Below are 15,182 nucleotides of genomic sequence, written 5' to 3' on the forward strand. Positions count from 1 at the left end.
AGTTCCCAAAGATAGGCTTGAAATGGTATGGAAAATTCTTAGGGGGAATTTCAGGAGCTACAGAAGAACCACTTAACATGACTTCTGAAATGAGGGACTGGTTTTGATGACTTTCATAACTCTGTCCCCCTCTGCTTACCAAACAGAATCAAGCAAAATTAGCTTAACCATAGGAGCCTGCTATGTTTTTAAGATTCATGTATGTGACATTTCAGCCTTTTTAAAGCACAGTTTGCTTTGATACACAACTCTGATATTTGGGTTTAGCTCAAAAGCATCCCACCTATACTGATACAGGATTGCTACTCAATGTAAATAAGGGCACTGGCTACACATATACTAAGTTGCAGATGACAGCATAGTGGGAAAATTTTCTTGAAGGCTTCAGATTCCACTGTCTATACTGAACATTTACATTATCACTAATCCTATAAATTTTGATGCTTCTTAAATTCTGGCATTATGTATGCTTTTTCCTCTTGGGTTCTGCAAAACTGAAGAGAGCTGTTGACACCAAAACCAAGTTAGTTTTTTTAGTGTAGTTTTAGAATGCATCTATACTTTTATATTCAATTTATAAACTGAATGAGTGAACTGGTACCACAAAAATGTTTAGCAATCTCAGGATAAGCAATGGGCACACACTATCTGATCATCCCATGTCCTGACATTTAGGATGCACAGCAAGGATATAGCATACTTTCCATTTCTGTCAGAGGATAGCGCAACAATCTATAATGCCAGCTCTTATTTTTCCATTTGCTCTCAAAGTTTATTAACAGTTATTCAGGGCATATGTAATTGCTGGTTAATTAGTCCCTTTTGTCACATATACTTTTTTTTCCCTCTCTCCTCTTTTGGACTTACTTTAAGTACGTTTTTCTGGCCTGTGAAAGACTTAAGGCAGGTCAAGAAGCAAGCATCTAAAAACGGCTCAGAATCCAAGAGGCTAAACGCTCTACATTTATTGTTAACAACCACATTACATAACAATTCCCAAGGCTTTCCCAGCACTTCACAATCACAACGCTGTGTCCTCCCCGTCAGTGTGTGTGCAAGGAGGAGGATTACTTCGGGCGACTAGAAAGGCAGCTGAGATCCACCGCGGGGGCGGGGGAAAGAAAAAGGGGAAAGCATCTTCGCTCAAGACTTTGCTTCGCTTCGCTGCTGGACAGGGCAGCCCGAGCCCGCACTCGAGGAAGCAAAGGCGGCGGTACGGCAACCACCGGCAGGCGTTTAATTCCGCTCGCGTTGCTGCTTCTTCAGGTCTATCGGAATGTTCCTGAAAATGGCCCCTTTAAATAGCGCCCGCCCCAAGCCCGCTTCGCCTCGCGCTTCGAACAGCTGTTACCCTTTCCTCTCTCGTCCCCTCCTCTCCCTCACCTACTCCACCCCCTGAGGCGCGCGACACCTCCCCGTCCACGACGCGCGCGCGCTGCCGCCGCCTCCGACGAATGCAACGGCCACTCGGCGGCTGTTCCAGAAATTTCCTCACTCCCCCTCCCCTTCCTTCCTCGCGCCTGCCTGCCGACGCCCCTAACCCCCCTCCGGGTAGGTTACGGTGCGGATGCCCCCACCCTGCTATTCCGTGTGGCGAGCTCGCCTCCCCCCACTCTGCCCCACATCCCCGGGTCTGTTTGCGCGGCTGAGCCAAGACGGCCAACAGCGGCGGCGGGCGCGCCGTGATGGATGGCTGGCTAGGAGCAGGTTTGAGTGACAGCGCTTACCTGGGTGCCAATCTTCGTCACACTGACAAGCGGCTGCAGCAATCGGGACCCGCACCGCCGCGACTTCCGTCACCACGCACACACGGCTTCGCCCAATCGCGCAGCGCGCCGGGTGAGACGACACCACGCTTCACGAGACGCCTCATCAATATTCAGCGAGGGAGCGGGGCACGTCGTGTTCTTAGGTACGCCCACCTTGACGCATGCCTTGGTCAAAGGGCGGGGCGGAGACTACGGCCCCGCCCCTCCGGGCCTCCGCGCGTGGCCGTATCAGCCTTATGAATACTCATAAGGTGGGCGGGGGTCGCCGCGCGCCTCTTTCGGACTCCCTTGCCCGCCTCCCTTAGTTTACTATGGCAGCGCGGAGGTGGGAGCCGTTCCAGTGGTGGCGTCGCGCGGGGCGGCACTGAAGGGCTCCCTTCGCCGGAGTCTTGAGGGCAGGCCGAAGCCTTGGTGACGTCACGAGGTCTCGCGGATGCCGCTCGGCTGCCTTTGGTCGAACATGAGATGGCCGGGGCGATCCCGGCGGGCAGGGCTGTGATCTAGTCCGCAGGGAGCTGCGATTGAGCGGGGGTTTTCTTCTTTTGAATTCTGAACTGTGTCCTTCCTAACTTTATTCACTGAATTCGTCTCCTCGAGATTGAATGAGATATATACCTATTATCAGTGTTTCGGTTTGAGGGAAAAGGGGAAACAAAACACGGACGTATTTCGAAATCTTTACATCTTTCCTCCACACGCATTTTTTAAAAATCTGATTTACCGTTCTGGGGGAAAAACAACTTCAGGAAACGATTGCCAGTGTTTGTTGTTTTTGAGAAAAACGCCTTCGTCTTTTTCTCCCAGTGTATCCGACACTCAGCCCTTATCTGCCAAAAGTACCAATTGTTCTTTTCGCCTTGGTTAGAAGAGGAATAGCAGTGTATAAATATAGATGAGTGTATTAATAAAAGCAACATTGTAGAGCTCTTGTTTGCCCGATATATGAACTGAAACAAAGGTAGTGGATGTTTATAACTTTACTATCTACAAATGTTGTGATAGAATTTCTTTGTTTATACTTGCAGGGCGGTGGTGGGGGGAAATCATAAGAAATTGAGAACAAAAAAAAACCCAACTGTAAACATTTTAATGTGGCTTAACTTCTAAGTACCAAGTTATCAGTTAAGTTTATTAACATAATGTCTTTGCACAGACTGAGCAATCTGAACAGGTGGGTAGGACAAGGTTGTGTGCATTCCCAAGATGCTTGGAACTTAAAAAACTTGAAACTTCAACAGGCATGGTATTTTTCATTTAATATACTTGCATCCCGTGTTCTTACAATTCCTAGATGAAGCTTACCAATTCTTCATCAGTTTACCCTGACTCTGAAGTGATAAGAATAAAAGATAATGCAAGTTTCTTTCATTTTGCTGATCTCTTTAGAGCTTGCTTTATCATTTATGGAACTAGAACTTTTCATGTGTGAATACTTCCTTAAATCTTGTATATGCATCTGATGCCTAGGAAAGCTCATTCCCAAGATTCTGCAATCGTTATTATGCTTATGGAAGTGTTTAACCTACAGTAATTTGGAAAAGTGTAAAAGGAGCAAGATAACAGCCAATAACATGCTCATTTTAAAGCCAGAATTCCTGTGGCACAGTGTTGCATCATATTATTCTTGTTGCCATTGTTTGTCTGCAATCAGTAGGATTAACAGTGAGCTGTTGCCTGCATTGAGCCTTCCGTAGTAAATGATTTAGTACACATTAATTACTACCAACTTATTTTTCACTTTCAGGATGACTAGAGTTCAAAACAGTAGATCTTTTAAGCATACATGATTAGGATTAGGCTACTATATACAACCTATATCCATATTAAATACAATACAACTGTTGTTAAAGGCATGCGCTACACAATAAATAATTTTGGAAAAAAGCCTCATAAATCTTGTGTGTTCAGCCTTAAGAATTGTATCATCATGCACATAAATTAATTACAGTTTACTACTTTGTTTTGAATGAGCCAAGAATCCAATTAGCAACACTTAAGCTCACACCTACCCAAACATGAAAAGCCACTTAAAGAAAGCCAGTACATAGTAGGAGAGGCAGAATCATATTTTTACACAAATAATGACTTATTTTAGTAGTTTGTAGTGCAATTGTATGAATGTTTTCAAATAAGTTCCACTGTGTTCAAGGGGCTTGTTCTCAAAACAAAAGTGTACATTGAAGCCTTGGTGATAAAGAAGTTACTTTAAATATGTAGGGACATATGAGAAACTCATTCAGCTACACACATATCTGTGCTAAGGCAAACTGGCCATCACTGGGTGACTCTGGAGTTAGTGGATAAAATTTAATAGGGCATTCAGTAGCCAAAATCTGAGACAACCTGAGATTTTAGTCCCTATTTTTAAACAAGTTCTCTGTCTGATTTATAGAATGGCATAAGGTAGGAACCCATAAAAATTCTGTGTTTAAATCTTCTAAACTAAAATATAAGAGTAGGTAGAATGTTTATTACAGACACAAAAAACAGGGCATGAAGTAAAAGCACATCCCATTTTAAAATAACTCCCTATTGGCTTAACTCCCAGTCACCAAATGCCAGTCCAAATGCAAAAGGGCTGGCATTGCCTCTGGAAAATGCTTGGGCTTTTGGAAGTGCTCCAGAGGAAAGGAGATCAGAGGCAGTTGTGATTCCTTTTCCAGGTGCCCTTGACCTTCATAGGTTTTGTACAGCTGGTATTGCAATAAGGGTTTTCATAGTAAATCCTAGTGGTCAAGAGGAGGAAGAAGAAATAAAAGCAAGGGAGATAAGTACCGTCTCCAATCAGTTAACAGTTAAAAACTTTCCCATAGTTAAACAATAGTGCTGTTTTTAAGTGTTACAGTATAAGTCTCTCCAAATCAATGTTAAGTGGGTAATAAATATAAATAACTAGGAAATAGTAAGACATTTCCTCTTCGTGCATTTCAGACACTTTTGTATTTATTTTTCCTCTAAAAGTTTAATTTTTTTTATCACTGCTTCAGTTATTGCCACAGTTCACTAGGGTCATCTTGATCATAGGGGCTAGATCCAAGAGTACCTGTTTCTAAATGAAAAAGGAACCGCACATGTATATAGCTAATGTTAGAATGTTGTGCGTAACAGACTAAATTCTAATATACTTGCACTAGAGTTTGTAGAACCTCTGGAACAAACAAAAGCACAAAAAGTGATATAGAATCTGCCCATTACTACACTGTGCAAATACTCCTAGTAATTGCACAAGCATCTGTAGAACACTGCTAGTAAATGCTTTCCTTCTGTGCAGACATCCTTGCAGCCAGTTCTACATTACTGTTGCCTTAATACAGAACAAACTGAATACCTACCTACCTCAAATTTGGAAGTAGTGCGAATTATTAGAGAAAATGCAAGCTATTCCTCAGTTCTTCCTATTTTTCTTCTTTACCATGTGTTGTGTGGGAAAGGCCTTCCTTTTATCAGCCCAGAAGTTCCCAACTTTCAACTTCATTTAATGCTGCATTATGGGAAAGGCAGAAAATGTATCCCCATTCTCTTTCTTGACACCATGCATAATTTTGCATGCTTCGGTCATGTCTCTCTTCACTTTTTTCTCTGTTATGCAGTGCCAGGTGTTGCGATCTTTTCTTCAGTCCTTTGATCATTTTGATTGCCCTTTTCTGCATTTCTTCCAGCTCTGCAATGTCCTTTTTGAGGCAGAGTAACCAAAACCATACATTATTTAATGTATGTGTATTTAAGCCAAAACAGTCCTACAACTCCTAGCATTCCACAGACAGCATGATTGCTGGGGCAGGCTGGGAGCCATAGGATTTCTTTTCTGTCTAAACATGTATGAGATTGTGCCTTTAAATATTTAATTCTTGGGCGGGCTGCATTTCTGCTTTAATTCATGTTACCAAAGGTAGTTTCTAGATAAAGAAGTCAGTAGCTTTTGTGAGGGGCCCTAAAGACAGGAAACCGGTCCCCTGCACAGCTGCCATAGTATGTTGCACATAACACTTTAATCTAGTCCCTTGAATTGTCTAAATTGAGGGTCATTTGAGCAATCTGTTTGCAGGTTTCTGGATTACAAAAGAACTTTCTCCTGTACTGTGTGAACTTCCTTTGTTCCTGTTCCTTTGATCTTCTCCAGGGCTGAAGATGAGAATGAGCACTTCCAGATGAAAAGTGGTCTTTTTTTCTCCTTTTTTACTATAAGGATACTTGAATGTCATTCCTGGTTTAAGGGAAAGCAGCTCACTATGGCACAAGGCACTATACCCGCCACAGTTAATTGGCAGAATGGCTTTACTTCTGCAGTGCAATAAACCCATGCTCCAGTATCTTCCAATGTTACCATTGTTAGCACTTATCTGAATTCACAGACCTGGATTTCCCAGGGAGCAGTTTTAAATCGTAAGACAAGAAAACTAGCAATGATTCATTTTTCATATGGACACCATTTATTTATTTTTTGAATAGCAGTTATGAGTGAGGTAGTAATTAGTTATCCTGGAATGCTGAGTGGAGAATTTAGTGGTCACATGGGAATTTAATGATCACATAATGCTTATAGCAGGCCTTTGAACAAACTTCCACTTAAACTATGTCCTTTCCTGGAATATTGGCCACAAAAAGGGTTTCTGCTAAACTGATTTCCTCTGCATTCAGTTTTTCACTTAAATAGCTGAAAGAGATGCAGGTCATCTGTTATAGCACTGGTGGGCTCCATACTAACATCTGCTGGCACAGAAATTCACACAAAAATGTGCTTCGCTTTACTTTACAAATCAGTGGGGCACTGAATGATAAGCATGATTTAAACTGGAGTTTAAACAAAAGGTCTTTTCCAAGTTTGTAAATAAAACAGACTTTTTATTGTCTAGAAAAAACCATTTAGTTTCATTTGCCACAATTCTTCTCTAGATGAAATTATTGTTATTACATTACATCTATAGTCCATCTTTTTGCTCTTGGAAGGAACCGAAGGCAGCTTACATAGCTCCATTTATCTTCACATCATCCGGCCTGTGAGGTAGGTTAGGCTGAGAGTAAGTGACTGACCCAAAGTTACCCAGTGAGCTTCATTGTCAAGCTCCCACTAGCAGATCTTCTGTAGTGACTTTTTCTCAAATCTATTTATTAACCACAAAATAGAACATTGTTGTAGGAACATGTGGCCATAGAGAGGACTTCACATTTGGATGCAGGTTAATAGGTTTAGGGCACAGGCTCCCAAACTCAGCTTGCTTATGGTCATACTATGCAAAGTGGGAAGAGCAGAGAAGGCAGTCTTCACCTTCCCCTCCCCACACACTGTATTATTCACTAGACAAGCTTTGCTATCCAACTAGCTGGGGCATTTTGGAGTGGTGGGGGGAGGAGGCGGCTGGGGGTGTTCAGGATAGGCCCTATCCTTGCCTGTCTAGTCACTTACCCTCCACACCCATCAAAATATCCCTTTCCCCCTGTGTGAGCTTCTTTTCCTAACCTTGTAGGGTAGCAGGTGCAGCTGGCTGTGGGTTGGACAAATGGGGGTTGGCACTCCAATTCCATGGAGGTCAAAGTGCTTATTCTGATCTTGGATCAGAGAGTCTGAATTATATGTGGCCCCTCAAACATGGTCAAGAGGCCATAATATTGCTAAATGAATTTCTCTGAGTGTATTCATATATTGCAATTTGCCTGGAAGCATCCCTAAAAGAGGTGTGTTGCATTGTGTTCTCTAGAAGAAATTTTAGAATTTCTGTTTGCTTTTTCAATTACAGAACATACTGTTTGCAGATCTGAGTCACCCTTTTCCTACAAACTCTTGATTTGGAAGACATTTTTAGGTTCTCTTGAGTATGAAAGCCAAGTTTGTGCTGTATTTTTCTAGCTTGGCACATTTCATTGACTACAAAATTTTTGAGGTGCTGGTTTCATAAGCTGATAAGAGTTAATTTGTCTTAACATCACTGACACACTCCATGCAAGTCCTTGCTTTCTTAGTGCTTGGAAGATATTATTTCCTGCACCTAAACCAGGAAGGTGGTTCTTAACACCTTCCAGTACAAACACAAGCATAACTCCTTACAGTATTCCCATGTAGTACACAGTATGAATCTGTCTAATCTAAGCAGCCCTCAGACCCTTCTATTTTTTTTTCTTCCTTTAGAAGGGTCCTTGCACTAAAGCTATAGTGTTTCCTACCAGCATTATTTATTATCCCTTTTGGAGTATATTCAAATATTTGATGGAATGTTCTATTAGCTTTGAGTGGAAAAGAGAGTTACTAGTATGTGTAAAAATGTACTGGCCAATGCTTTATTTAAACAACTTCATATGTCAAGGATATTGTTCTCTTACTTAACAATGTGGAACTGATTTGATTATTTTAATCTTCCTGCTGAAACAATGTTCATTTTGTTTACTAGGAATTATATTTGGTCTTGACAAATGAATCCAAAGAACGAGTACTAGAGTACTTGTATGCTGTAATAGCTAAAGGGCAAGGCAGCAAAGTATTTTTTCAGCCTTGGCTTCCCATATGCAACATGCAGGGGCAGGGTGATATTGATCTATATGGTAATCAAGGTGACATATGGAGAGTCCTTTGAACAGTCTCTAGTGATTTATCAGCCTTCCCCAACCTGGTGCCCTCCAGATGTTTCAAACTAAAACCCCCATCTTGCCTGACCATTGGTCATGGTAGTTGGGGCAGATGAGAGTTGTAATCCCAAACATCTGGGGGGGGGGCATCTGGATGAAGAACACTATGTTATATAAATGTGAACTATTATTTATGTAAAGAACAATACAAGCAATCACTTTGACTTAGAGAAGAATCTTGAACTTCTCAGCCTCCTGAATACAGCCTGAGTGACACTGTGTCACAAAGAGTGGGAGTAAAGGATAAATTGCATTTTACCAAGTTTTGACAGCTGTTTTGTGGGGGCAGGTTCAGGGAAGTAGAAAATGGCTAGTCTGCCTTAGCAGAATTATTTTCCTGAGTTCCTACATACCCAATTGGGATCACAAAGCCACCTATGTTTACAATTGTAACAAAAAGAAGTTTTGCTGTAAAACAAAAGCTTTGCAATATTCTGTCTCTGAATAGGGAAATGGCTCAAGTATCACAGGCTGGAGAGGAGAGTCTCAGTGGTAGTAACATGCTTGTATGCAAAAGGTTCCAGGGAGGGCTAGGAAACCCTCCCAACAGTTTTTGGACTAGTTAGTGTTTAACATACTAAGCAAGATGGACCAACAGTTACATAGTTCAAGGTTCCTTCCCTCTTCCATTTCCTGGTCTCAGCTGGTTACCACTGAGTTACCACCAAATAGTTTGCAGCACGCATTTTAAAGATCAAAGAGCAGGAAATAATGCACTCTAAATCTTGAAGAAATGCAAGAATTCCCTCCTTCACTGCCCATGTAAGACCATGAGAGAACCAGGAAAGAGAAGGAAGCAGGCAGATACACCAGTACTCATTTGCTCCTGACTCCACAGGACTATCCCCCTTCCCCATCACAGCATCTATGCAAGACTGGATATACCGCATGATGGAGAACTAGAAGAGGAACAGAGGCCAGGCACCCTCACATCCCTGCTCCTATTGTGACTGATTTATGTTAGCTGCTTCCGGGTGCCCATAAAAACCAAACCAAACAAGATACAAATCTAATAAGTAAAAGTTTGATTTAAAATAATATGTGGGTGCCACAGCCATCTTTTCCATGCTGTGGCTAGTAACCTGTTAAATCCTAAAATACTGATACTTCCTAGTAAACAGCTAAAAGTCCTTATGGTGTATAAAGCAAAATTTTTAATATATAGTATAAAATGTTATACTTTAACTTACTATGTATATATATGCAGTTTGGATGTGATTGAAATACTAGAACTAGGTAACTTAAGATGCAATCCTATGCAGATTTAGACAGGGAAAAAAGGCCTGTGACTCCCAGCATAGAACTGTAGAACTTTTTCCTATCTAAGCTTGCATATGATTGTTCCTTTAACTGGGAAAATGCTAGAAAGCCATATCTATGCATATGATTTTGTAAAACTTGCCCAGATAGAACGAATTATCTGAGCAGTTGTAAACCTGGTTCATTTTGTCAACTGTATTCAATATGTTCCATAAATATCCCAAAATATCTGGAATTATAGTAATAAAACCACACTCTACATGTGCTTTCTAATGCTCTACACAGTAGGAATTCAGAGTTCTATTATACTGCTTATGTCTCTAGGGTTTATTTCACATAATCCTGCTTTATGAGCAATGTAAGTGAAAACAGTCAAACTCTTTTTTTGCTGTGTTACTCCTTGTAACTGGAATGTCTCTGCTCATAAAAATAAATGTGTTTCTGCTTCCTGATATATTTTATGTATGAGAAGATTGAAACAAGACCACTCACAGTGCCTAGTGTTTAATATTAAATCAGTCCTAAGGTCACATACTTTCCCTGCCTTAGTCAGGTTTTGTTTTAAAATAAAGGAGGCAACAAAGGATTTTTGGTGATTTTCAAGACTGATGGAACTGGGAAGCTCCAAATAATATTTACAGTTGTTTTGGCCTAGATATTTCCTGTTCTGTTTGGCAGCCAGTGAATACTTAGCTTAAAAACAACAACCTTTCAATAAGCATTGAACTGCCATATCTCTGTCCTATATAGGGCCAATTTAATCTAGCAGACATTATTACTCTTATGTACTGTAATGTGGTAAACAAACCAAGCTGGGGAATCAGGTGGTTAAGTACACCATGTTTTCATAGGGTTAGAAATAAGAGCTAAAAATATTGTGTGGGCCACTGTAACTCTAATTGTATTACCCTTCACAGGGAAATTTTAGCTAAATGTTACTGGGCTAATAAGCCACAATAATAGATTCCTCTCCCTCCTTGCTCCAAAGATGGTTTTAAAATAAGAGTATCTTTCCTAGTTAGATTCACACTCTTGCTTATAATTTGTCGGTTTAGTTTCTCTTCATCCACCCCTCACAGTTGACTTTGGTTCCCTCCTTGGGAATATCAAAACAGGTTATGCTGCCAGAATTCATTGGCACCAACTGACTAAGTCAGAACCTAATACTATTACAAGGCCTGCAACAGCTGCAAGAGTAATACATCTGCAAGACATTTGGAAATGTAAGATAAACTATCCATTACGTAGAAGGGTACCTTATATATTAGTATATTAGCACCAGCAATATTCCAGTGACAATGCAAATAGCTCCCTTTCTCCTCCTAATTTAAGGAATAGTCATTTCTTGTCACTTTCCTAATTTAGGCTATCTTTGAGTCATATTCAGTTTGATTTCCAATGACGATAAGCGAGTGTGATGCAAATTTAAGTTAGTTTAATTTCATGAAAGGCAATATTAACTAGTAAAAGCTGGATTGCTTCCTCTCCTGTTTAGTGTCGGCAGCCTAGCACTAAGCAAAGCTGTTGCACAAGAAATCCTCCCTCACTGTCACGGTCCTGACCAAACGTGGGATTCATTTTTGCCATTAAAATGGTTTAGAAAATGGGGTACCCCAAGCAACCCATTGCTGCAAAATTGCTTGTAGGCAATGCAGAGAGCTTCTGCGCACCTCCAGCATTAGCAACATGAGGGAAAAACTAGACATTAGTTAGCAAGCCAAATTTCCTATAAAATAGTATAGAAGCTGGACATTTTCAGAAAGCACAACGCAAGCCACTAGAAGGGGTGGGATGAGCCCTTTTCATATCCATGCATTTCCTTCCAAAACTTCATGCATTCATTAAAGAAGCTTAGGTTTCAGGGTTGTCCATGAACCGGGGGCCATAGGCAGCCCCAAGACTGTCTGGACAGTCTCCACCCCTACTGCTTCCACCTAATTCCCTCTCCAACAATCCTTATACAGGTTGCTCTCTTCTCTAGGGTAATAGTGAGGAAATGGTGAACTCTGACTAGACCACTGGGAGAAGGAGTAAAGAAAAGGCTGTTCCTTAACGTGATCACCTCCACCCACCCCCCTGCTAGTAAGAAAAGGGTTATCTGGATCAAGATTGCCGGAATGTATACATGTGTGTGCGCGCGCACACGCGCACACACACACACACACACACACACTCAGAGGAGACCCCAAATTTCCAGGCCAGCATCACTTGCAATCCAAAAGGTTGCAGTCCCGCTTTAGGCTAAAGGCTTTGAACTCTTAGGTTTTAAGAAACTTTAAAATACACAACAGAATAAAGTAACACTGCCAACATTGTAAGGTAAAATTGAAGCTTGTTGAATGCTTAATGCTCCAGTAGAATCCTAACTCAGTTATTTATTTAAAGTTTGTATATACTGTGCTTCACTAAAAGTTCCAGGACAGTAGAACAATGAAGTAAAAGTACAGTATTAGGCAACACATTCAAATAAAACCCTATCTTAAAACACTTTGACACTTAAAAAATCAGGAAAATAAAAAGGTCAAAATGAAAAAAGTGTCAGTGCCAGGCACGCCTCTCTGGAGTGCATGTTCCATAACCAAGGGGCCACTGCAGAGAAGGCCCTTTTCCTTCAACAAGGACTCCTGAAGAAGGACTCCAGCCCAGATCTGGGGGCGGGCAGGTATATATAGAAGGAAGCATGCCTTCAAATGTTCAGGCCATTTAGGGCTTTATGTCATCATCAGCACCGTAAATTGGGCCCGGACTTTATTTATTTATTTAGACAGCTTATAAGTCGCCCCCATTGCATAAGCCTCAGGGCGGCTTACAATCATTAAAATCCCACATAAAATACAAAAAATTCATCAAATAAATAAAATACATGAGATAAAATAGTGGAAACAGCCTGGTCAATTTAAAATCAACTTCAACTACGAGCCAGTGCAGATTGTAAAAGGCTGGCATTCTATATGTATATCTGCCAGTCCCTGTTAACATCCTGGTTGCTCTATTCTGAACCTACTGAAGTATCCAGAAATTCAAGTTATAGGCAGGTTATGTTTGATTTTAAAGTAAATGAGTTTTTAGGACCTACCTGAAGGCTAGTTATGATGTGGTTTTATAGACATCAATTGGAATAGAACTCCAAAAGCAGAAGGCTACCATGAAGAAGGTCCTATCCGTTGTGTTCCTTAGCCTTATTCCTTTAACAGCCGTATTGGCTGTTGGCTTATTGGCCATAAGGGCTGATGGATGTTATTCTTTCATGAGGGCTTCAACATCTGAAGTAACTCTGCTGAGCAGGAAACCAGCTTGACAGATGTTTCAGGAAGAAAAGCAGAGGCAAAGGAAAAGTTTGGCATCCCTGCCTGTCTTGCATTCTGCATTGTTCATGTCCCTGTGCTCTGGCATCCTGTTTTATAGGAAAGCAACAAAAATCACAAAAATCATATTATCAGGCTTTGTAATATCATGGTCATTCCATACCAAACCTCCTTTATGTCACTGGCAAGTCTCCTACTTTGATCTGAAGAGTTGTATGAAAAGGTCAGAGTAGGAAGAGGAGCTCCACAATTGCTTGGTTTGTCCTTTGCCGTGTTTTCAGTATTATGAAGTAGCCTTTGGGTTACCAATATTCAGCTTTTGCATGCCACTTTAACATGCCTTTGGACAAAGCCTGGCAATAATATAATGATGTAGTTACAGAGAACTGTGTGTGAAAAGATCTCTAAACATCTACCTTCTCCTCACCCCCGCCCCCACCCAAAAAAGCCTACTCTGAGCAGAATGACAGCTAAAATGGCTAAAGTCTAGTGTAGCTGCAACTTATGTTAAGTTCAGGCAGACAGCTGTACGGTGACCCACTTCTTTAATGATCATGCCTTGGACTGCACTAGACTGAGCTTCAGCTTTCTGTCTGATACACAAGCACCTTAATATTTCTGTTCCTATCAGACAGATGCAGCACTCTGTCCCTGTGTGAATTATTTACTCATCTGTACTCAACCATTGCATAAGATTTATCACAAAGTAGTAAAATAGTTTCATACCTCAAAAAGCTTTCATTGTGTGGGTGTGGTATGAGACAACAGATGGGTAGAGAAATGGAGTAAAACCCCAGAAATGAATGCAAAATAATTCATTTCTTTTGTAATTTTGATAAAGCATCTTTATTAAATATTAAATTGTATGTTAACTCTTTTAATATTGCTTTGTTCCACTATCACTTGAAACATCATTCATAGACTTTGTTCTCCTACTGCCTGTACAACATTACAATATATTTCCAAGTCTACCACTACAGAAGGCAATTAAAGGCTGCTTGCAATTGAAAAAGTAAGTCTAGGAAATTGTTTTCCTACTCACTAGTTTCCTGTGTGCATTTAAAGCCCAAACTGCTTACTTTACTGCAATTCATTTTCCTTGGTGTGAAATAAAACCAAAGCATTTATCTTTTTTATAATCCCAAGACTAGTAGCAGAATGTATATAAAATTAAAAAAGCACATTACCATTGCAAATGGCTTGTTACAGCAGATAGGAGAATTTTTAACAGGACTTTAGACCAATGCATCTCATTAGGTATTATGTTATATAATTAAAAAATCTTAATATGAAATGTTGGTTGGGTGAAATCAAGTCCATCAAGTTGAGTAATGTTTTGGACATTCTTGAGAATGCAGTGATACAACAGAGGCAGCTCCATAACTATTTTTAAGGCCATCCCTCCTTACAGTTAGCACATTTATGCCTGTAGTAAGAAACACATGTAGGAATGGTTTGGAATGGTTCACAAAGACACTTCAGATTCTGCTAATTCGGATTAATCGTACTATTTTGCTGGAACCCCATTGTCTGACATGCTACCTTTGAGTCAAGTTTATTTCAACTGCATTATCTTTCCATTACAGGGAACATTCTGGATTATCTGGCACATATGTATACAGGGACCTCGGCACATTTTAAGTGCCTAAAGGCTCTTGTAAAGAAATATATAGTTGCCACGCCAGTACTTCTGATTTGGAAATATGGAAATGTTAAAATTATTGACTTTGACTTGGTGCTGATGCAAGATACTGTCAAGATTGAAAAAGTGGACTTCTAGTGGATAGAGAGTGCACCCAACAGGAAAAAGTTAATTCCAATTTTGCTAGAGATAGCAGGGCAAAACCACATTTCCTCTCCCACCCTAAGAGGAGGAAACCCCACTCAGTTATAGAACATGACTCTAGCAGCAGGGCTTTAAAAAGTCAGTTTCACTTAGGGGTGTACTCACTTTTGTTGCCAGCGATTTAGACATTAATGTCTGTGTGTTGTTATTTTGAGGAGACAGCAAATTTACACTGTTATACAAGCTGTATACTCACTACTTTACATTATAGCAAAGTGTCATTTCTTCAGGGTTGTCACATGAAAAGATCTAATAAGGAGCGCTTATTAGAGGAGCGCTTTCTTTCAGCTTTGGCTGATCCATCAGCGGCATCCCTACCTGGAGAACAACTGCCTGGCGAAAATGACACACGCGTTGGTAACTTCCCAACTAGACTTCTGCAAC

The 15,182-nt window shown here is 40.7% G+C and overlaps 1 protein-coding gene across 3 annotated transcripts in view; it reads right to left on the bottom strand.

The window, feature by feature from the left end:
* Positions 1 to 1,825, bottom strand: part of PKNOX1 (PBX/knotted 1 homeobox 1) — a 34,501-nt gene extending 32,676 nt beyond the window's left edge. The window contains exon 1 of one of the 3 annotated variants that reach the window (XM_044441858.1): positions 1,728 to 1,825. The gene's annotated coding sequence lies outside the window, so the exon portion shown is untranslated. Of the gene's footprint in view, positions 1 to 867; positions 1,374 to 1,727 lie in introns of those variants that run through there. The other 2 variants (XM_044441857.1, XM_044441856.1) reach the window with 2 other exon arrangements.
* Positions 1,826 to 15,182: the final 13,357 nt, after the last annotated feature.

The sequence above is a fragment of the Varanus komodoensis genome, unplaced genomic scaffold (assembly GCF_004798865.1).
Source record: "Varanus komodoensis strain SLA01 unplaced genomic scaffold, ASM479886v1 scaffold4, whole genome shotgun sequence".
In the NCBI taxonomy this organism is placed as follows: domain Eukaryota; kingdom Metazoa; phylum Chordata; class Lepidosauria; order Squamata; family Varanidae; genus Varanus; species Varanus komodoensis.